Here is a 23,250-nt window from a genome sequence, read left to right as displayed (position 1 = left end):
AAAAAATGTAAAAAAGGACCCCTAGATTCAACAAGTTAATCAGGGTGATTTTTACACAAAATGACATGATCCTTTCCATGATAGCAAGATCTTATCTATTTTTGCTAACTTTATATAAAAATGTCTTGGAGTGAGATCATTTCTTTCTCTTGGGATTTGTATACCGAGTGTGTCCACATCCCCATCAGACCATTTTATTGGTAAACTACACTGTAATGTAAAATTAGCAATTTTTAGTGATCCAATACATAATATAGTACATTTATCATAATTTGGTTTTAATTCAGAGGTTACCAAAAGTATCTAGATTCTCTATGAGGCCGTGAAGGGATTCTAATTGTGGTTTAAAAAAAACATGAATCATCAGCGTACAATGACACCTTAGTTTTTAAGCCACAGATTTCTAATCCTTTAATATTATTGTTGTTGATCTAATTTTAACAGCTAACATTTCGATGGCAATAATAAATTGATATACCGATAGTGGACAACCTTGTTTTACTCCTCTAGATAGTTTAAAAGATGTAGCCATTATTTACTATTTTACACTGAGGGTTACTATACATAACTTTAACCCATTTTATGAGATTCCCCAAAATATAAATATTCCAGGCATTTATATATAAACTCCAGTCGTACTTTATCAAAAGCCTTTTCAAAATCAGCTATGAAAACCAGGCCTGTAGTCCTCAATATTTCATAGTATTCTATTGTTTCCAGTACTTGTCTTATATTATCTCCAATGTATCGTCCATATAAAAAACCTGTCTGATTAGGATTAATAATATCTGACAATACTTTTTTAATTCTACGCGCCAAGCATTTAGCTAGGATTTCTGCATCACAATACTGAAGTGTAAGAGGCCTTCACATTTTTAAATATACCACTTGGCTCCTGTTTCAATAATAATGATTTCAGACCTTCTTGTTGCGTGTCCGATAATCTACCATTTATATAGGAGTGGTTAAAACATGATAAAAATGGTCCTCTGAGTAAATCAAAAAAGGTTTGGTATACTTCCACTGGAATGCCATCCAATCTTGGAGTTTTCCCAGCCTTAACTGCTTTTAATTGCATCAAGATGTTCCTCCTCTGTAATTTGTTCTTTACATGAGTCTTTCTTTACGGACTCTTGGGACCCTTGGGTAAATACTGATAGTCTTTTCTTATTATCTCCTAAGGCATTACGATTATAACTGGCTATACTTGTTTCACCACTTACCATAATGAAACACAACTTTCAATTCTATTTATCAGAATATATGTTTGTAAACATACCATTAAAAAGTAACATGATGATTGAGTGTCTATATAGCTGTACCATGATATTTGCATTGCTACTAAGTAAATCTCCAATTGGTCCCCACTATTTCACCCGCTAAAAGCCCTCCTCATCCCAATGCCTGGCAGACCACCCCCGACCCCCTGGATCCCATAGCTCTGAAGAGACTGGGATCCATCTTTCGAAAAGAGCAAACAGTGCCACTCCCAGAACAGAAGTAGATCAACCACCAAATGCATTTCCATCACCCTCATCTTGATTTGTATTATATATAGCCATCAAAAATATATATATATTTTTTAAATCCTTTCTTATTTTCCATAACTAGCTATTACTATTTGTATTAATGTAGGCAATTTATGCAAAGGATTTTACCTCTCACCAGTCTCGCCATTACCAAAATTACATAATTGCAAGCAATTATTATAATAGCAAACAATTATTGTGAATCATCCTATATTGTCCCTAACATCTTTTACTCCCTCACAGCAGTTGTGGGATACACACATACACCCACACACTCAACCCCTTTCCCCACACAACCATAGGCTCACATTCTCAACAGTTGCAGCATCCCAGAGCCCAACTCAAGAATAGTCTTGGTTTACGAATGCATATACAGTTGCAGCTGTATGAGAAGGCCTTACAAAACTCTGCAAAGTAATGGGCAGAAATGGGGAGATTGTTATGCGGAGTGAACACAGGGGAACCCAAGAGCGGACTCAGATGCGGAATCAGGGATGAATGAACCAAAATGTGTATTGTACACAGAGACATATGGAGTGCAGAACTGGGGTAGCTCAGATGAGTTGCAGAAAAACCAGAAGTGTAGAGTGAGGTTTGAGTTGACTGAGTTGAACAGGTTAAACAGGTCCTGAGGGGAATCCAAGGTAGTGGTGGTGAGTGAAATCCAGAGCAAGGTGGTTGGGTGGTGAGATGTGATACAGGAGCCAGAGACAGAGCGGTAACTGCAATGAGAGGACAAATCAGTGTAAGGCAGGGAAACAAGCACAGCAGAGCAACAGGATATTAAGAACTAACAAAAGGCTAGGATAACAATTGACTGAGCAGAGATTATGATCTGGCAGAGTGGAAGTGTCAGGAATGAGGATTTGTAGAATTCTTGATTTATGGAACGATTTGAGGTTGGCATGGATCTGCTCTGACTCCAGCACACCTGTCTCCAACCACACAATCACACCGAGAGGGAGAGAGCAAGAGAGTACAGGGGGAGAACTGGAGGTCAAGAAGATACCGGATGAACACCAGGGGGCGTAGTAGGAGCAGATGTGACAGAGATTTTATTAACCATTGTCACATCCTAGATGATGGAGGGCAAATGTACCCCTTTCCCCGGTGTCATGACGTGGCCTGTTGGGGAGGTTTATGACCCCCATAAATACATTTCCCCCTTTCTCTCTCCCTACTCTACAGACTCTTGGAAAGTCCTTTGTTAACATAGAGAGAGTCTTATAACATCAAAAGGGTGGGGAGAGAAACCATATTTCGGTAATCCAACCAGCTGAAAATATGCGTTGGTACTTAAAACCTCTTGAGCCTACTTGAGACGCAGACGTCCCACCTAGAGCTCTGGAAATGCAAATGCGCTACGCTACACGCTAATAGTATTAGTTAAAACGCAAACGTTCATTAAAATACACATGCTTGGTATTGAAATAAAGCTACAGTCATTGTGAATCTAGCCACCGAGTCAGATTTTTAAAATGCTTTTCGGCGAAAGCATGAGAAGCTATTATCTGATAGCATGCAACACCCCAAAAGACCCGTAGGGGATGTAAACAAAAGAATTAGCATAGTCGGCGCTACACAAACCGCACAATAAAATATAAAACATTAATTACCTTTGACCATCTTCTTTCTTGGCACACCTTGATGTCCCATAATCAATACTGGTTTTTTTTTGGGATTAAATCGGTCCATATATAGCCTAGATATCGATCTATGAAGACTGTGTGATAAACGGAAAAAAATAGTGTTTCATAACGTAAAGTCATTTTTTAAAAGTTAAAAATTCGACGATAAACTTTCACAAAACACTTCGAAATACCTTTCTAATGCAACTTTAGGTATAACTACACGTTAATAAGCTATAAAAATCATCAGGAGGCGATGTAAATTCGATAGTTGGTCGTGTGGAAAAAATGTCCGGAAAAACACAGAGACAATGCCTCAGGTTGGTGGTCGGAGGGAATCGGTTCCCTTTGGTCGGATCTACCAAGAATCAAATCAGAATCAAATGAGGAGACTCTATACATCCTGTGGAAGCTGTAGGTACTGCAAGCTCGGCCTCATTTAATACGGTTCACCTTTAACAATGGGTTGAAGTGGCGCATGGATATTTTTTTCCATCTCCAGTGATCAGATTTTCCTGCGCTTTTCGATGAAACAGACGTTCTGTTATAGTCACAGCCGTGATTTAAACAGTTTTGGAAACGTCTGAGTGTTTTCTATCCACACATACTAATCATATGCATATAATATATTCCTGGCCTGAGTAGCAGGACGCCAAAATGTTGCGCGATTTTTAACAGAATTTACGAAAAAGTAGGGGGGAGGCTTATTAAAGAATATTGGTGTCAGATCAGTTGTCATCTTAGACATTATTACTAATGATAGGATGACATAAACTGTATCTTGGAAAGTCTACACATTATAGTTATTAGATTCACATGGAATTGTTGTGCAATTTAAATGTTTAAATATGAAACTATTTGTGAAAAGATGAAATGTAATTTCAGCTTCTTAATGAGAGAACGGTTTGTCATAGAGTAAACTCTGCCAACTCAGTGGCCCCGCCCATGTGAACAGACAGTGGTTGTAAACTATGAAACACGGCCCTCTCTCCCAACCCTATATAAGCTCCTTTACGAAAATGTAACTTCCTATTCCAAGTACATGAGGACTTACCATCCCAATGTTGAAAGGACAAAGACCACCTACAGAACTAAGCCAAACTTAGCAAGAACCTAATGAAATTAGCATCGAATTTCAATGTGAAAGTGACAACCTACATGCCGGAAGGATGAATTTCAACTATACCAGCCAGAACTTTGAACTCTTATTCACTAAAGAAGTGATACCTCCTAGCCGTTGCGTTAGCGCAGAAACTGTAGACATGGGCTAGGAGAGGACGGACAGAGTATCTACATACCACTGAACGACGGTACTACCAAGTACCCATTATACCACCAGACATTCTTCAAAGGACAACCTGGGCCTCCCATCTACGACCAACCGATCGAAGCGCAGCTCAGAGTAAATATTATCCTTTTCCAAATGGCCGGTTATTTAGAATGCACAAGATTCTGTATTTACGATAGAGTAGCTGCCTACGGCCCGATAGAGACATAGTTTCTCCCTTTGTTCCTCAGTCTTCCCACTCTTTCATTCAAAACCAGCCCCCTTTCTTTGTGTAACCAGCTGTCATATCTGTTCTGTCCGCTAGGGACTTTTTCCTTTATGACATAATTTGTAATCAATGTGTAATACATTCTGTGTATATGTAATTCTGTGTGATTATTTAGGTATTTAGTAAATAAATCATTAATCCAAATTTTGTATTTCTGATTCAACCTGTTAGTCAGGGTTCGTGAAGATTACCAAGAATTTACAACTTTCAGATGAGACTAAATAAAGGTGACGATTAAATATTGACTGCTATTGAGGTGGAAGATTACCAGGTCTTTGAGAGTTTATTCGGAAGATAACAGCTCTATAAATGTTATTTCGTGTTGCCCCGACTTTCTAGTTAATTACATTTACCTGATCAGCTTAATCAGGTAATATTAATTACAGAGAAATTATTTTATAGAATAGCATGTCATATCACTTAATCCGGCATAGCCAAAGACACGACACCTGAAACACCCACAACACAGTCCCCCATATTGACCATATTCCCAAGCATCTCCATGCAGTCAGACTTTTGATTTTGTGCCACCAGGGCCACAATAATATACCCCCTCTCTGAATGTCAGAGTGTGACCCCCTCCCCATGGGTTACTGCAGTTAGTTTTGCCAGCACTGCCGCTGCCTGGGTGGGGTCACCCCACTGGAATCCCCACCGGTTAGGTACAAGGTCTCACGGTTCTCATTAGCAGCTTTGAGAATTTCCTTGTATAGTATGCTCTCCCTTTAGGGGGCGTTGGCTTTGCAGGACTAACCCTGCCAAGCAGGCTCAGAATCTTGAGGGGGCAGTGCTGCTCTTGGTCTCTGACTGCGTTTTGGCTGTATACAGACCGCTTACAGCAGGCCCAAAAAAGAGTTAGGGACTTCTCCTGAGTCTCTGGGTCATTCAGGTGGGTGTCTAGGGTATAGAGACTTATCTCCCTCACCAACTTTAAACATCTGCTATCTGAGCAGCTAACCGATCGCTGCAGCTGTACATAGTCCATCGGTAAATAGTCCACCCAATTCATTTGGCTCATCCCCATACTGTTTTTATTTATTTACTTTTCTGCTCTTTTGCACACCAGTATCTCTACCTGCACATGACCATCTGATCATTTATCACACCAGTGTTAATCTGCTTAATTGTAATTATTCGCCTACCTCCTCATGCCTTTTGCACACAATGTATATAGACTCTTTTTTTTCCAAATCAAATCAAAATCAAATCAAATTTTATTTGTCACATACACATGGTTAGCAGATGTTAATGCTTGTGCTTCTAGTTCCGACAGTGCAGTAATAACCAACAAGTAATCTAACTAACAATTCCAAAACTACTGTCTTATACACAGTGTAAGGGGATAAAGAATATGTACATAAGGATATATGAATGAGTGATGGTACAGAGCAGCATAGGCAAGATACAGTAGATGGTATCGAGTACAGTATATACATATGAGATGAGTATGTAAACAAAGTGGCATAGTTAAAGTGGCTAGTGATACATGTATTACATAAGGATGCAGTCGATGATATAGAGTACAGTATATACGTATGCATATGAGATGAATAATGTAGGGTAAGTAACATTATATAAGGTAGCATTGTTTAAAGTGGCTAGTGATATATTTACAACATTTCCCATCAATTCCCATTATTAAAGTGGCTGGAGTTGAGTCAGTGTCAGTGTCAGTGTGTTGGCAGCAGCCACTCAATGTTAGTAGTGGCTGTTTAACAGTCTGATGGCCTTGAGATAGAAGCTGTTTTTCAGTCTCTCGGTCCCAGCTTTGATGCACCTGTACTGACCTCGCCTTCTGGATGATAGCGGGGTGAACAGGCAGTGGCTCGGGTGGTTGATGTCCTTGATGATCTTTATGGCCTTCCTGTAACATCGGGTGGTGTAGGTGTCCTGGAGGGCTGGTAGTTTGCCCCCGATGATGCGTTGTGCAGACCTCACTACCCTCTGGAGAGCCTTACGGTTGAGGGCGGAGCAGTTGCCGTACCAGGCGGTGATACAGCCCGCCAGGATGCTCTCGATTGTGCATCTGTAGAAGTTTGTGAGTGCTTTTGGTGACAAGCCGAATTTCTTCAGCCTCCTGAGGTTGAAGAGGCGCTGCTGCGCCTTCTTCACGAAGCTGTCGGTGTGAGTGGACCAATTCAGTTCTACTGTGATATTGACTTGTTTATTGTTTACTCCATGTGTAACTCTGTGTTGTTATCTGTTCACACTGCTATGCTTTATCTTGGCCAGGTCGCAGTTGTAAATGAGAACTTGTTCTCAACTAGCCTACTTGGTTAAATAAAGGTGAAATAAAAAATAAATAATAATAAATAAAAAGGGTTGTGGACCCTTCCATCAATATAGGATCATAAATACATCAATTAGATTAATAATTTTAAAAGAAATGTAGTTCCCCATGATAGGACAATAAATAAATAAATAAATAAAGAAGATGTATAATTAATTATAAAAAGAAAAGAAGTATATCCATCATCTCAACAACATTGAAAGCTCTCTCACAACCCCTGCTCACAGCAATACTTCGGTTCTATTCAACCATTTCCTTTCTCACTCAATGCCCCACTTTCCCAAACACCAAAAAACACACACCACACCATCCACACATACTGTGCCTTCTGTTTACTGAGTTTTTACCTCCACCATGTTGAATTAGTGTTCTTGTCTTCCAATTAGTTATATTTGAAGATATGTAGAAAAGCTATCTTTTGTGTTCTATTATTACAATTCATAACCAGGCTAGAATTGTGTGTTTAAGTATTTTCCTTGTCTATAGGAACTTTGTAACTTTTAAAATAACCATGGAGTAGTCTTTGTGTCTCTGAACAACTGGTTATCAATACATAGTTTATTGATGACGAGAGCTACTCGGGTTCCCTTTTAATCTATTTTCCTTAAATTGTATACAGAACTTTACGCCATTCTACAATTTCCTTCGGGAACTGGTAATTCATGCCAAATTTCGTGCCAGCAAGTCTTTTACCCAGGCTTTTAACCATTATTTTATCTTTAAAGAAAGCAAATTTGGCAACGATTGGGTGTTCATACCTCTGCCCTCTCTGCCCGATGTGGTGTACATGTTTGAGTTGGATTTTGTGGCAACTCTCTATCTACAGATTCAGGAACTTCTCCTTCTTTCTCTTGGAGACCTGTAAGTACGAGATTCTCTATCATGGATCTAGTCTGTATGTCAAATAAGGCTTCTCTCAGAACGGTGTTCTCCTTTTTAAGTTCATTAACTTCGGTTTCAATCTTATTGACTGTTCCTTTTAGCTTGTTTATGTGTTTCTCCAATGTCGCTGCTTTTTCATCAATCATCTTGAGGCTTGCCTTCAACTTTTTCATATCCTTACTGACTAGTTCAAGTATACCCAGTTTGTCATTTATGGATTTTAACAGATCGGTTTTGACTTTTACCATTCCCGGTGGTGAAAATATTAAATTGTCTGTGTCTGTAGAAGAGTCACATTTTCGTTTTGAAATCGGTTCCCCTGTCTTACTCTCCATCATATTTGGGTGTTGCTTGTTTTCGTAATATTTGTCGATACATTTCCCTAGTCTTAAGATTTGTTTTGTGTTGTTATCCAGATTGAAGGTTATCGCCCACCAGATTGTGTAGTGCTAATATTTAGTCTAACTTACTGATATTGAATATTCAGTTTTTATCTTGAGGTGCTCTACCTAACTACGTTCAGTCCGCCATCTTCCTTCCTCTGTCCATCTCACTCACATACAAGCCTTGGGTTACACATTCCTACGGGCCTCCTGTACACACCGGGGCGGCGATGCAGATACAGGGCCGCGCCACGGACGTCTGTATCTGTCTGCTACTACAGGACTACTCTGGTTCTCCTTTCTCAGACCTCTGAGCAGAACCGTCTACGAAGATTTCCAAATCAGCATTCTGCAAAGGGACATCAGTCAAATCTGACCTTGGTTCAGATACAAGCTCCACAAAAGCTGTACAGTCATGTGTCTCTCCATCCTCCTTGGTTGGCAACAAAGTTGCTGGATTGAGCACAGTGCATCTTTTCAGGGCTTGCCACAGGTGAAGCAACTTCCAAGTTTGGGTTTTCCACCTCCTCCCACTCCAGCAGGCAGCTGCCCCTGGTAGAATGTCAACAGGGCAGCTTGCAATTTCTGAGTATTCCTTCTTTTCTTCCTTTTGAGCACATTGTTGTTTCTCAGCAATGTTGTACCACAGTGGCCAGAGGATCAGTTTCTCAACTGATACAGAGGGTTCTCACCGCTTTCTCCAGGTCTGGTGTCAGGCCCCTCACCATGTTGTCTTTCAACAGATCTCCATATGCCTGTTAATTTGGTCTGATGCCACTATGCAACCTGAAACAGGTTTCCAGTCTCCTTTGATACACTTCCAGGCTCTCATCCTTCTCCATGCTGCATTCTCAGATGGTAGTCCAGTCAGTCTTGTGTGGATACAGTGATCCTATTCTTCCCAACACGGCCACCAGTTGGTCCTGATATAGACCATTCTCAGCCCGGAGCTGGTTGTAAATCAAAGTCTCCTTGTACATCAGCCCACCTATGCCCCAGTTTCTTCTTACAGATATGGGCTATCTCAGCTGCAGATGGCTGGTACTGTCCTGACAGAACCCTAATTTCTGTTGCAAACCTTATCGCATCTTTGCTGGGGTCAGGTAGATCCTCAACAATGTCTTTAATTTCATTGTGTCTCCATGTTCTCTGGATATACACGATTGGTTGCCAGGCAGCCAAATCAGCATAGCTTGCAGCTGGTCATGGCTGAGGGTTTGGGCATGACATCAGAAGGTACTGTTGATACATATCTGGTGCTGGATCATATGGTGATGGTGTCTGCGGGTCTCTCTTCCTTTGCAGACAGCTCTTAAGTGGAGGGGAATAGAGTAGGGAAGCTGCTGCTCAGTTCTGAGGACGTATCACTGTTGTCGCCATCATCCTCCACCTGGCTGGCTACGGGTGGTTGTTTTGAGAAGGGGTTGTTGCTCTTCTAACCTGCTCCTCTGGCTCCTCCAGCAGCACCCATTCTGGTTGGTTCCACCCAGCATTAAAGGGTCCAGAGAGCAGTTTGTCCACCGCTGCTACTAGGGGAGATTCATACGGGAGGGGAGGCGCAATAGTTAACTGTGGAGTTGGGGGAGGAGGCGCAGTGGAGTGCAGAGCTAGGGCATCCACTGGGTAGTTATCAGAGGAGGAGGAAGGTTGATAGTCGCAACTACAGCCACAGCCATAGCCACAGGCACAGGCCGCACTGGGTAGAGATTGGAAGGAGAAAAACAGGAAGGGGGGAAATCTCTCATCGTCCTTCTTGTTCTTGCTCACTGTCTCATCTTTGTTTGTTTCCCTTCTTCCTCAGTCTGGACAACCATATTCTGACAGGACTTTCCTCAAAATTGGTCCTGTCTCTGTGTATGCCTTTTTAAAATTTTACCTAGGCAAGTCAGGTAAGAACAAATTCTTGATGTCTCAGCTGACAGATGCACATTATATTGTAATTAGTAGAAACAGAAAGGGTGTCAGTAGTATTTGCTGTGTCAGAAGTAGTCTAGCGGAGAAAAGACTCAGCAACAGCAGTTTTGGGTTCACAGTTTCAGCGTTGCCCCCACACTGCCTCTAATGGTTGCAGGAAGTAATGTGCCCAAAGCCACTTTCACACTTCTTCATGACTCCACTAGAGGCAGCGGTGGCAAGGTTGAGTTGAAAAGGTTTTGGGTTTGCGACCCATTGCAGCTGAACCAGTGGTGCAACTTACCCAACATGCTTTGCTCTCGATATTGTTTTTTTACATACGTGAAAAAGGTAACATCTATTGAATAAGTACCCCACCTTGCCATGAATGACATGTAATCAAGAATCCACCAAAGTGGCAGGTAGGGGGCGAACTGCTAGACATTGCAATGTTAAAACACAATATTACCGTTAAAGGAGAAGCTATGCATGACACTGTAAAGAGTTTGAGTAGCTGAAATATGCCATTCTTTCGCAGAGGCGATATCATAGCCTATGAAGTCCATCTGAGGCGTGATTATTGCTGGTTGAAAACTTAACCCAATACCCCGCTTGGGATGACTTGAAATATAGTCAGCCTTGGCAATTTTTGATAGTCTCATGTGAGACTGCTATAAATGTGAAAGAGAAGATAGTGAAAAGACCAAACATGGCTTCTATATAACCCTTTTGAGGTTTCAGCTGACGGTTGAACATTATCTTGCAACTAGGTAGAAACAGAAAAAGGTGTCAGTAAGTATATGCTGTGTCAGAAGTAGTGTTCGGGAGAATGAACTCAGCAACAGCGGGTTTGGGCCCACAATTTCAGCTTTGCCCCACACTGCCTCGAAATGTTCCAAGTAGTACGTTACCCAAAGCCACTTTACCCACTTTGTCTTGCCTCCTCTAGAGGCAGCTATGGCAAGATTTACATGAAAAGGTTTTGGGTTGACCCCCATTGCAGCTGAGCCAGTGTTGCTGATTACCCAAAGTGATTTGCTCTGGATATTGCTTTTTCAGGAAAAAAAGGTTACCCAAAGACTTTACATCTATTGAACAAGTACCCCCTGACCAGTGTTGCTGATTACCCAAAGTGATTTTAATTGCTTTTGTCCAGGAAAAAGGGAACATCTATTGAACAAATACCCCACCTATTAATTACATGTTAGAATCCACCAGTGTTAGGTAGGGGGCGAACTGCTAGACATACCAATGTAACAACAAATAATACAGTTTGCGGAGAAGCTGTGCGAGATACTGCAAACAGTTTGAATAGCTGAATTCTGAAATTCTATCGCAGTGGCATTATCATAGCCTATGAGGTCCATCCGAGGAGTGGTTATTGTTGGGTGACAACTTAACCCAAAACTCTACATTGGAACGACATGAAATATAGTCAGAAGTAGTCTTGGGGAGAATAGGTTCAGCAACAGGGGGTATTGGTCCACAATTCCAGTATTGCCCCCACACTGCCTCTAATTCTTGCAAGAAGTAAGGTACCCTTAGCCACGTTATACACTTCCACTAGAGGCAGCGGTGGCAAGGTTGAGTTGAAAAGGTTTTGGGTTTGCGACCCATTGCAGCTGAACCAGTGGTGCAACTTACCCAACATGCTTTGCTCTCGATATTGTTTTTTACATACGTGAAAAAGGTAACATCTATTGAATAAGTACCCCACCTTGCCATGAATGACATGTAATCAAGAATCCACCAAAGTGGCTGGTAGGGGGCGAACTGCTAGACATTGCAATGTTAAAACACAATATTCCCGTTAAAGGAGAAGCTATGCATGACACTGTAAAGAGTTTGAGTAGCTGTAATATGCCATTCTTTCGCAGAGGCGATATCATAGCCTATGAAGTCCATTTGAGGCGTGATTATTGCTGGTTGAAAACTTAACCCAATACCCCGCTTGGGATGACTTGAGATATAGTCAGCCTTGGCAATTTTTGATAGTCTCATGTGAGACTGCTATAAATGTGAAAGAGAAGATAGTGAAAAGACCAAACATGGCTTCTATATAACCCTTTTGAGGTTTCAGCTGACGGTTGAACATTATCTTGCAACTAGGTAGAAACAGAAAAAAGGTGTCAGTAAGTATATGCTGTGTCAGAAGTAGTGTTCGGGAGAATGAACTCAGCAACAGCGGGTTTGGGCCCACAATTTCAGCTTTGCCCCCACACTGCCTCGAAATGTTCCAAGTAGTACGTTACCCAAAGCCACTTTACCCACTTTGTCTTGCCTCCTCTAGAGGCAGCTATGGCAAGATTTACATGAAAAGGTTTTGGGTTCGACCCCCATTGCAGCTGAGCCAGTGTTGCTGATTACCCAAAGTGATTTGCTCTCGATATTGCTTTTGTCCAGGAAAAAGGGAACATCTATTGAACAAGTACCCCACCTTGCCATTAATTACATGTAATCGAGAATCCACCAGTGTTAGGTAGGGGGCGAACTGCTAGACATACCAATGTAACAACAAATAATACAGTTTGCGGAGAAGCTGTGCGAGATACTGCAAACAGTTTGAATAGCTGAATTCTGAAATTCTATCGCAGTGGCATTATCATAGCCTATGAGGTCCATCCGAGGAGTGGTTATTGTTGGGTGACAACTTAACCCAAAACTCTACATTGGAACGACATGAAATATAGTCAGAAGTAGTCTTGGGGAGAATAGGTTCAGCAACAGGGGTATTGGTCCACAATTCCAGTATTGCCCCCACACTGCCTCTAATTCTTGCAAGAAGTAAGGTACCCTTAGCCACGTTATACACTTCCACTAGAGGCAGCGGTGGCAAGGTTGAGTTGAAAAGGTTTTGGGTTTGCGACCCATTGCAGCTGAACCAGTGGTGCAACTTACCCAACATGCTTTGCTCTCGATATTGTTTTTTTACATACGTGAAAAAGGTAACATCTATTGAATAAGTACCCCACCTTGCCATGAATGACATGTAATCAAGAATCCACCAAAGTGGCAGGTAGGGGGCGAACTGCTAGACATTGCAATGTTAAAACACAATATTACCGTTAAAGGAGAAGCTATGCATGACACTGTAAAGAGTTTGAGTAGCTGTAATATGCCATTCTTTCGCAGAGGCGATATCATAGCCTATGAAGTCCATCTGAGGCGTGATTATTGCTGGTTGAAAACTTAACCCAATACCCCGCTTGGGATGACTTGAAATATAGTCAGCCTTGGCAATTTTGATAGTCTCATGTGAGACTGCTATAAATGTGAAAGAGAAGATAGTGAAAAGACCAAACATGGCTTCTATATAACCCTTTTGAGGTTTCAGCTGACGGTTGAACATTATCTTGCAACTAGGTAGAAACAGAAAAAGGTGTCAGTAAGTATATGCTGTGTCAGAAGTAGTGTTCGGGAGAATGAACTCAGCAACAGCGGGTTTGGGCCCACAATTTCAGCTTTGCCCCCACACTGCCTCGAAATGTTCCAAGTAGTACGTTACCCAAAGCCACTTTACCCACTTTGTCTTGCCTCCTCTAGAGGCAGCTATGGCAAGATTTACATGAAAAGGTTTTGGGTTCGACCCCCATTGCAGCTGAGCCAGTGTTGCTGATTACCCAAAGTGATTTGCTCTCGATATTGCTTTTGTCCAGGAAAAAGGGAACATCTATTGAACAAGTACCCCACCTTGCCATTAATTACATGTAATCGAGAATCCACCAGTGTTAGGTAGGGGGCGAACTGCTAGACATACCAATGTAACAACAAATAATACAGTTTGCGGAGAAGCTGTGCGAGATACTGCAAACAGTTTGAATAGCTGAATTCTGAAATTCTATCGCAGTGGCATTATCATAGCCTATGAGGTCCATCCGAGGAGTGGTTATTGTTGGGTGACAACTTAACCCAAAACTCTACATTGGAACGACATGAAATATAGTCAGAAGTAGTCTTGGGGAGAATAGGTTCAGCAACAGGGGTATTGGTCCACAATTCCAGTATTGCCCCCACACTGCCTCTAATTCTTGCAAGAAGTAAGGTACCCTTAGCCACGTTATACACTTCCACTAGAGGCAGCGGTGGCAAGGTTGAGTTGAAAAGGTTTTGGGTTTGCGACCCATTGCAGCTGAACCAGTGGTGCAACTTACCCAACATGCTTTGCTCTCGATATTGTTTTTTTACATACGTGAAAAAGGTAACATCTATTGAATAAGTACCCCACCTTGCCATGAATGACATGTAATCAAGAATCCACCAAAGTGGCAGGTAGGGGGCGAACTGCTAGACATTGCAATGTTAAAACACAATATTACCGTTAAAGGAGAAGCTATGCATGACACTGTAAAGAGTTTGAGTAGCTGAAATATGCCATTCTTTCGCAGAGGCGATATCATAGCCTATGAAGTCCATCTGAGGCGTGATTATTGCTGGTTGAAAACTTAACCCAATACCCCGCTTGGGATGACTTGAAATATAGTCAGCCTTGGCAATTTTTGATAGTCTCATGTGAGACTGCTATAAATGTGAAAGAGAAGATAGTGAAAAGACCAAACATGGCTTCTATATAACCCTTTTGAGGTTTCAGCTGACGGTTGAACATTATCTTGCAACTAGGTAGAAACAGAAAAAAGGTGTCAGTAAGTATATGCTGTGTCAGAAGTAGTGTTCGGGAGAATGAACTCAGCAACAGCGGGTTTGGGCCCACAATTTCAGCTTTGCCCCCACACTGCCTCGAAATGTTCCAAGTAGTACGTTACCCAAAGCCACTTTACCCACTTTGTCTTGCCTCCTCTAGAGGCAGCTATGGCAAGATTTACATGAAAAGGTTTTGGGTTCGACCCCCATTGCAGCTGAGCCAGTGTTGCTGATTACCCAAAGTGATTTGCTCTCGATATTGCTTTTGTCCAGGAAAAAGGGAACATCTATTGAACAAGTACCCCACCTTGCCATTAATTACATGTAATCGAGAATCCACCAGTGTTAGGTAGGGGGCGAACTGCTAGACATACCAATGTAACAACAAATAATACAGTTTGCGGAGAAGCTGTGCGAGATACTGCAAACAGTTTGAATAGCTGAATTCTGAAATTCTATCGCAGTGGCATTATCATAGCCTATGAGGTCCATCCGAGGAGTGGTTATTGTTGGGTGACAACTTAACCCAAAACTCTACATTGGAACGACATGAAATATAGTCAGAAGTAGTCTTGGGGAGAATAGGTTCAGCAACAGGGGTATTGGTCCACAATTCCAGTATTGCCCCCACACTGCCTCTAATTCTTGCAAGAAGTAAGGTACCCTTAGCCACGTTATACACTTCCACTAGAGGCAGCGGTGGCAAGGTTGAGTTGAAAAGGTTTTGGGTTTGCGACCCATTGCAGCTGAACCAGTGGTGCAACTTACCCAACATGCTTTGCTCTCGATATTGTTTTTTTACATACGTGAAAAAGGTAACATCTATTGAATAAGTACCCCACCTTGCCATGAATGACATGTAATCAAGAATCCACCAAAGTGGCTGGTAGGGGGCGAACTGCTAGACATTGCAATGTTAAAACACAATATTCCCGTTAAAGGAGAAGCTATGCATGACACTGTAAAGAGTTTGAGTAGCTGTAATATGCCATTCTTTCGCAGAGGTGATATCATAGCCTATGAAGTCCATCTGAGGCGTGATTATTGCTGGTTGAAAACTTAACCCAATACCCCGCTTGGGATGACTTGAAATATAGTCAGCCTTGGAAATTTTTGATAGTCTCATGTGAGACTGCTATAAATGTGAAAGAGAAGATAGTGAAAAGACCAAACATGGCTTCTATATAACCCTTTTGAGGTTTCAGCTGACGGTTGAACATTATCTTGCAACTAGGTAGAAACAGAAAAAGGTGTCAGTAAGTATATGCTGTGTCAGAAGTAGTGTTCGGGAGAATGAACTCAGCAACAGCGGGTTTGGGCCCACAATTTCAGCTTTGCCCCCACACTGCCTCGAAATGTTCCAAGTAGTACGTTACCCAAAGCCACTTTACCCACTTTGTCTTGCCTCCTCTAGAGGCAGCTATGGCAAGATTTACATGAAAAGGTTTTGGGTTCGACCCCCATTGCAGCTGAGCCAGTGTTGCTGATTACCCAAAGTGATTTGCTCTCGATATTGCTTTTGTCCAGGAAAAAGGGAACATCTATTGAACAAGTACCCCACCTTGCCATTAATTACATGTAATCGAGAATCCACCAGTGTTAGGTAGGGGGCGAACTGCTAGACATACCAATGTAACAACAAATAATACAGTTTGCGGAGAAGCTGTGCGAGATACTGCAAACAGTTTGAATAGCTGAATTCTGAAATTCTATCGCAGTGGCATTATCATAGCCTATGAGGTCCATCCGAGGAGTGGTTATTGTTGGGTGACAACTTAACCCAAAACTCTACATTGGAACGACATGAAATATAGTCAGAAGTAGTCTTGGGGAGAATAGGTTCAGCAACAGGGGTATTGGTCCACAATTCCAGTATTGCCCCCACACTGCCTCTAATTCTTGCAAGAAGTAAGGTACCCTTAGCCACGTTATACACTTCCACTAGAGGCAGCGGTGGCAAGGTTGAGTTGAAAAGGTTTTGGGTTTGCGACCCATTGCAGCTGAACCAGTGGTGCAACTTACCCAACATGCTTTGCTCTCGATATTGTTTTTTTACATACGTGAAAAAGGTAACATCTATTGAATAAGTACCCCACCTTGCCATGAATGACATGTAATCAAGAATCCACCAAAGTGGCAGGTAGGGGGCGAACTGCTAGACATTGCAATGTTAAAACACAATATTACCGTTAAAGGAGAAGCTATGCATGACACTGTAAAGAGTTTGAGTAGCTGTAATATGCCATTCTTTCGCAGAGGCGATATCATAGCCTATGAAGTCCATCTGAGGCGTGATTATTGCTGGTTGAAAACTTAACCCAATACCCCGCTTGGGATGACTTGAAATATAGTCAGCCTTGGCAATTTTTGATAGTCTCATGTGAGACTGCTATAAATGTGAAAGAGAAGATAGTGAAAAGACCAAACATGGCTTCTATATAACCCTTTTGAGGTTTCAGCTGACGGTTGAACATTATCTTGCAACTAGGTAGAAACAGAAAAAGGTGTCAGTAAGTATATGCTGTGTCAGAAGTAGTGTTCGGGAGAATGAACTCAGCAACAGCGGGTTTGGGCCCACAATTTCAGCTTTGCCCCCACACTGCCTCGAAATGTTCCAAGTAGTACGTTACCCAAAGCCACTTTACCCACTTTGTCTTGCCTCCTCTAGAGGCAGCTATGGCAAGATTTACATGAAAAGGTTTTGGGTTCGACCCCCATTGCAGCTGAGCCAGTGTTGCTGATTACCCAAAGTGATTTGCTCTCGATATTGCTTTTGTCCAGGAAAAAGGGAACATCTATTGAACAAGTACCCCACCTTGCCATTAATTACATGTAATCGAGAATCCACCAGTGTTAGGTAGGGGGCGAACTGCTAGACATACCAATGTAACAACAAATAATACAGTTTGCGGAGAAGCTGTGCGAGATACTGCAAACAGTTTGAATAGCTGAATTCTGAAATTCTATCGCAGTGGCATTATCATAGCCTATGAGGTCCATCCGAGGAGTGGTTATTGTTGGGTGACAACTTAACCCAAAACTCTACATTGGAACGACATGAAATATAGTCAGAAGTAGTCTTGGGGAGAATAGGTTCAGCAACAGGGGTATTGGTCCACAATTCCAGTATTGCCCCCACACTGCCTCTAATTCTTGCAAGAAGTAAGGTACCCTTAGCCACGTTATACACTTCCACTAGAGGCAGCGGTGGCAAGGTTGAGTTGAAAAGGTTTTGGGTTTGCGACCCATTGCAGCTGAACCAGTGGTGCAACTTACCCAACATGCTTTGCTCTCGATATTGTTTTTACATACGTGAAAAAGGTAACATCTATTGAATAAGTACCCCACCTTGCCATGAATGACATGTAATCAAGAATCCACCAAAGTGGCAGGTAGGGGGCGAACTGCTAGACATTGCAATGTTAAAACACAATATTACCGTTAAAGGAGAAGCTATGCATGACACTGTAAAGAGTTTGAGTAGCTGTAATATGCCATTCTTTCGCAGAGGCGATATCATAGCCTATGAAGTCCATCTGAGGCGTGATTATTGCTGGTTGAAAACTTAACCCAATACCCGCTTGGGATGACTTGAAATATAGTCAGCCTTGGCAATTTTGATAGTCTCATGTGAGACTGCTATAAATGTGAAAGAGAAGATAGTGAAAAGACCAAACATGGCTTCTATATAACCCTTTTGAGGTTTCAGCTGACGGTTGAACATTATCTTGCAACTAGGTAGAAACAGAAAAAAGGTGTCAGTAAGTATATGCTGTGTCAGAAGTAGTGTTCGGGAGAATGAACTCAGCAACAGCGGGTTTGGGCCCACAATTTCAGCTTTGCCCCCACACTGCCTCGAAATGTTCCAAGTAGTACGTTACCCAAAGCCACTTTACCCACTTTGTCTTGCCTCCTCTAGAGGCAGCTATGGCAAGATTTACATGAAAAGGTTTTGGGTTCGACCCCCATTGCAGCTGAGCCAGTGTTGCTGATTACCCAAAGTGATTTGCTCTCGATATTGCTTTTGTCCAGGAAAAAAGGGAACATCTATTGAACAAGTACCCCACCTTGCCATTAATTACATGTAATCGAGAATCCACCAGTGTTAGGTAGGGGGCGAACTGCTAGACATACCAATGTAACAACAAATAATACAGTTTGCGGAGAAGCTGTGCGAGATACTGCAAACAGTTTGAATAGCTGAATTCTGAAATTCTATCGCAGTGGCATTATCATAGCCTATGAGGTCCATCCGAGGAGTGGTTATTGTTGGGTGACAACTTAACCCAAAACTCTACATTGGAACGACATGAAATATAGTCAGAAGTAGTCTTGGGGAGAATAGGTTCAGCAACAGGGGTATTGGTCCACAATTCCAGTATTGCCCCCACACTGCCTCTAATTCTTGCAAGAAGTAAGGTACCCTTAGCCACGTTATACACTTCCACTAGAGGCAGCGGTGGCAAGGTTGAGTTGAAAAGGTTTTGGGTTTGCGACCCATTGCAGCTGAACCAGTGGTGCAACTTACCCAACATGCTTTGCTCTCGATATTGTTTTTTTACATACGTGAAAAAGGTAACATCTATTGAATAAGTACCCCACCTTGCCATGAATGACATGTAATCAAGAATCCACCAAAGTGGCAGGTAGGGGGCGAACTGCTAGACATTGCAATGTTAAAACACAATATTCCCGTTAAAGGAGAAGCTATGCATGACACTGTAAAGAGTTTGAGTAGCTGTAATATGCCATTCTTTCGCAGAGGCGATATCATAGCCTATGAAGTCCATCTGAGGCGTGATTATTGCTGGTTGAAAACTTAACCCAATACCCCGCTTGGGATGACTTGAAATATAGTCAGCCTTGGCAATTTTGATAGTCTCATGTGAGACTGCTATAAATGTGAAAGAGAAGATAGTGAAAAGACCAAACATGGCTTCTATATAACCCTTTTGAGGTTTCAGCTGACGGTTGAACATTATCTTGCAACTAGGTAGAAACAGAAAAAGGTGTCAGTAAGTATATGCTGTGTCAGAAGTAGTGTTCGGGAGAATGAACTCAGCAACAGCGGGTTTGGGCCCACAATTTCAGCTTTGCCCCCACACTGCCTCGAAATGTTCCAAGTAGTACGTTACCCAAAGCCACTTTACCCACTTTGTCTTGCCTCCTCTAGAGGCAGCTATGGCAAGATTTACATGAAAAGGTTTTGGGTTCGACCCCCATTGCAGCTGAGCCAGTGTTGCTGATTACCCAAAGTGATTTGCTCTCGATATTGCTTTTGTCCAGGAAAAAGGGAACATCTATTGAACAAGTACCCCACCTTGCCATTAATTACATGTAATCGAGAATCCACCAGTGTTAGGTAGGGGGCGAACTGCTAGACATACCAATGTAACAACAAATAATACAGTTTGCGGAGAAGCTGTGCGAGATACTGCAAACAGTTTGAATAGCTGAATTCTGAAATTCTATCGCAGTGGCATTATCATAGCCTATGAGGTCCATCCGAGGAGTGGTTATTGTTGGGTGACAACTTAACCCAAAACTCTACATTGGAACGACATGAAATATAGTCAGAAGTAGTCTTGGGGAGAATAGGTTCAGCAACAGGGGTATTGGTCCACAATTCCAGTATTGCCCCCACACTGCCTCTAATTCTTGCAAGAAGTAAGGTACCCTTAGCCACGTTATACACTTCCACTAGAGGCAGCGGTGGCAAGGTTGAGTTGAAAAGGTTTTGGGTTTGCGACCCATTGCAGCTGAACCAGTGGTGCAACTTACCCAACATGCTTTGCTCTCGATATTGTTTTTTTACATACGTGAAAAGGTAACATCTATTGAATAAGTACCCCACCTTGCCATGAATGACATGTAATCAAGAATCCACCAAAGTGGCAGGTAGGGGGCGAACTGCTAGACATTGCAATGTTAAAACACAATATTCCCGTTAAAGGAGAAGCTATGCATGACACTGTAAAGAGTTTGAGTAGCTGTAATATGCCATTCTTTCGCAGAGGCGATATCATAGCCTATGAAGTCCATCTGAGGCGTGATTATTGCTGGTTGAAAACTTAACCCAATACCCCGCTTGGGATGACTTGAAATATAGTCAGCCTTGGCAATTTTGATAGTCTCATGTGAGACTGCTATAAATGTGAAAGAGAAGATAGTGAAAAGACCAAACATGGCTTCTATATAACCCTTTTGAGGTTTCAGCTGACGGTTGAACATTATCTTGCAACTAGGTAGAAACAGAAAAAAGGTGTCAGTAAGTATATGCTGTGTCAGAAGTAGTGTTCGGGAGAATGAACTCAGCAACAGCGGGTTTGGGCCCACAATTTCAGCTTTGCCCCCACACTGCCTCGAAATGTTCCAAGTAGTACGTTACCCAAAGCCACTTTACCCACTTTGTCTTGCCTCCTCTAGAGGCAGCTATGGCAAGATTTACATGAAAAGGTTTTGGGTTCGACCCCCATTGCAGCTGAGCCAGTGTTGCTGATTACCCAAAGTGATTTGCTCTCGATATTGCTTTTGTCCAGGAAAAAGGGAACATCTATTGAACAAGTACCCCACCTTGCCATTAATTACATGTAATCGAGAATCCACCAGTGTTAGGTAGGGGGCGAACTGCTAGACATACCAATGTAACAACAAATAATACAGTTTGCGGAGAAGCTGTGCGAGATACTGCAAACAGTTTGAATAGCTGAATTCTGAAATTCTATCGCAGTGGCATTATCATAGCCTATGAGGTCCATCCGAGGAGTGGTTATTGTTGGGTGACAACTTAACCCAAAACTCTACATTGGAACGACATGAAATATAGTCAGAAGTAGTCTTGGGGAGAATAGGTTCAGCAACAGGGGGTATTGGTCCACAATTCCAGTATTGCCCCCACACTGCCTCTAATTCTTGCAAGAAGTAAGGTACCCTTAGCCACGTTATACACTTCCACTAGAGGCAGCGGTGGCAAGGTTGAGTTGAAAAGGTTTTGGGTTTGCGACCCATTGCAGCTGAACCAGTGGTGCAACTTACCCAACATGCTTTGCTCTCGATATTGTTTTTACATACGTGAAAAAGGTAACATCTATTGAATAAGTACCCCACCTTGCCATGAATGACATGTAATCAAGAATCCACCAAAGTGGCAGGTAGGGGGCGAACTGCTAGACATTGCAATGTTAAAACACAATATTCCCGTTAAAGGAGAAGCTATGCATGACACTGTAAAGAGTTTGAGTAGCTGTAATATGCCATTCTTTCGCAGAGGCGATATCATAGCCTATGAAGTCCATCTGAGGCGTGATTATTGCTGGTTGAAAACTTAACCCAATACCCCGCTTGGGATGACTTGAAATATAGTCAGCCTTGGCAATTTTGATAGTCTCATGTGAGACTGCTATAAATGTGAAAGAGAAGATAGTGAAAAGACCAAACATGGCTTCTATATAACCCTTTTGAGGTTTCAGCTGACGGTTGAACATTATCTTGCAACTAGGTAGAAACAGAAAAAAAGGTGTCAGTAAGTATATGCTGTGTCAGAAGTAGTGTTCGGGAGAATGAACTCAGCAACAGCGGGTTTGGGCCCACAATTTCAGCTTTGCCCCACACTGCCTCGAAATGTTCCAAGTAGTACGTTACCCAAAGCCACTTTACCCACTTTGTCTTGCCTCCTCTAGAGGCAGCTATGGCAAGATTTACATGAAAAGGTTTTGGGTTCGACCCCCATTGCAGCTGAGCCAGTGTTGCTGATTACCCAAAGTGATTTGCTCTCGATATTGCTTTTGTCCAGGAAAAAGGGAACATCTATTGAACAAGTACCCCACCTTGCCATTAATTACATGTAATCGAGAATCCACCAGTGTTAGGTAGGGGGCGAACTGCTAGACATACCAATGTAACAACAAATAATACAGTTTGCGGAGAAGCTGTGCGAGATACTGCAAACAGTTTGAATAGCTGAATTCTGAAATTCTATCGCAGTGGCATTATCATAGCCTATGAGGTCCATCCGAGGAGTGGTTATTGTTGGGTGACAACTTAACCCAAAACTCTACATTGGAACGACATGAAATATAGTCAGAAGTAGTCTTGGGGAGAATAGGTTCAGCAACAGGGGTATTGGTCCACAATTCCAGTATTGCCCCCACACTGCCTCTAATTCTTGCAAGAAGTAAGGTACCCTTAGCCACGTTATACACTTCCACTAGAGGCAGCGGTGGCAAGGTTGAGTTGAAAAGGTTTTGGGTTTGCGACCCATTGCAGCTGAACCAGTGGTGCAACTTACCCAACATGCTTTGCTCTCGATATTGTTTTTACATACGTGAAAAAGGTAACATCTATTGAATAAGTACCCCACCTTGCCATGAATGACATGTAATCAAGAATCCACCAAAGTGGCAGGTAGGGGGCGAACTGCTAGACATTGCAATGTTAAAACACAATATTCCC

General features: G+C 42.2%; 10 non-coding genes across 10 annotated transcripts; all 10 read left to right on the top strand.

Moving 5' to 3' along the window:
• The first annotated feature begins 10,687 nt into the window (after window positions 1–10,687).
• On the top strand, window positions 10,688–10,829 carry LOC112223321. The gene has a single exon (XR_002949282.2). It is a non-coding gene; the product is annotated as a U4 spliceosomal RNA (small nuclear RNA).
• Window positions 10,830–12,026: 1,197 nt separating this feature from the next.
• On the top strand, window positions 12,027–12,168 carry LOC121840834. Its single transcript, XR_006079981.1, has one exon. It is a non-coding gene; the product is annotated as a U4 spliceosomal RNA (small nuclear RNA).
• Window positions 12,169–13,281: 1,113 nt separating this feature from the next.
• LOC121840844 lies at window positions 13,282–13,422 on the top strand. Its single transcript, XR_006079992.1, has one exon. It is a non-coding gene; the product is annotated as a U4 spliceosomal RNA (small nuclear RNA).
• A 1,112-nt stretch (window positions 13,423–14,534) lies between these two features.
• Window positions 14,535–14,676, top strand: LOC121840830. The gene has a single exon (XR_006079977.1). It is a non-coding gene; the product is annotated as a U4 spliceosomal RNA (small nuclear RNA).
• A 1,113-nt stretch (window positions 14,677–15,789) lies between these two features.
• LOC121840833 lies at window positions 15,790–15,931 on the top strand. Its single transcript, XR_006079979.1, has one exon. It is a non-coding gene; the product is annotated as a U4 spliceosomal RNA (small nuclear RNA).
• Window positions 15,932–17,043: 1,112 nt separating this feature from the next.
• LOC121840828 lies at window positions 17,044–17,185 on the top strand. Its single transcript, XR_006079974.1, has one exon. It is a non-coding gene; the product is annotated as a U4 spliceosomal RNA (small nuclear RNA).
• Window positions 17,186–18,295: 1,110 nt separating this feature from the next.
• LOC121840835 lies at window positions 18,296–18,435 on the top strand. The gene has a single exon (XR_006079982.1). It is a non-coding gene; the product is annotated as a U4 spliceosomal RNA (small nuclear RNA).
• Window positions 18,436–19,549: 1,114 nt separating this feature from the next.
• On the top strand, window positions 19,550–19,690 carry LOC121840843. The gene has a single exon (XR_006079991.1). It is a non-coding gene; the product is annotated as a U4 spliceosomal RNA (small nuclear RNA).
• A 1,111-nt stretch (window positions 19,691–20,801) lies between these two features.
• Window positions 20,802–20,942, top strand: LOC121840842. Its single transcript, XR_006079990.1, has one exon. It is a non-coding gene; the product is annotated as a U4 spliceosomal RNA (small nuclear RNA).
• A 1,112-nt stretch (window positions 20,943–22,054) lies between these two features.
• LOC121840841 lies at window positions 22,055–22,195 on the top strand. Its single transcript, XR_006079989.1, has one exon. It is a non-coding gene; the product is annotated as a U4 spliceosomal RNA (small nuclear RNA).
• Window positions 22,196–23,250: the final 1,055 nt, after the last annotated feature.

This window comes from Oncorhynchus tshawytscha, linkage group LG02 (genome assembly GCF_018296145.1).
Source record: "Oncorhynchus tshawytscha isolate Ot180627B linkage group LG02, Otsh_v2.0, whole genome shotgun sequence".
Classification (NCBI taxonomy): domain Eukaryota; kingdom Metazoa; phylum Chordata; class Actinopteri; order Salmoniformes; family Salmonidae; genus Oncorhynchus; species Oncorhynchus tshawytscha.
This window is presented reverse-complemented; position numbering and strand designations above follow the sequence as displayed.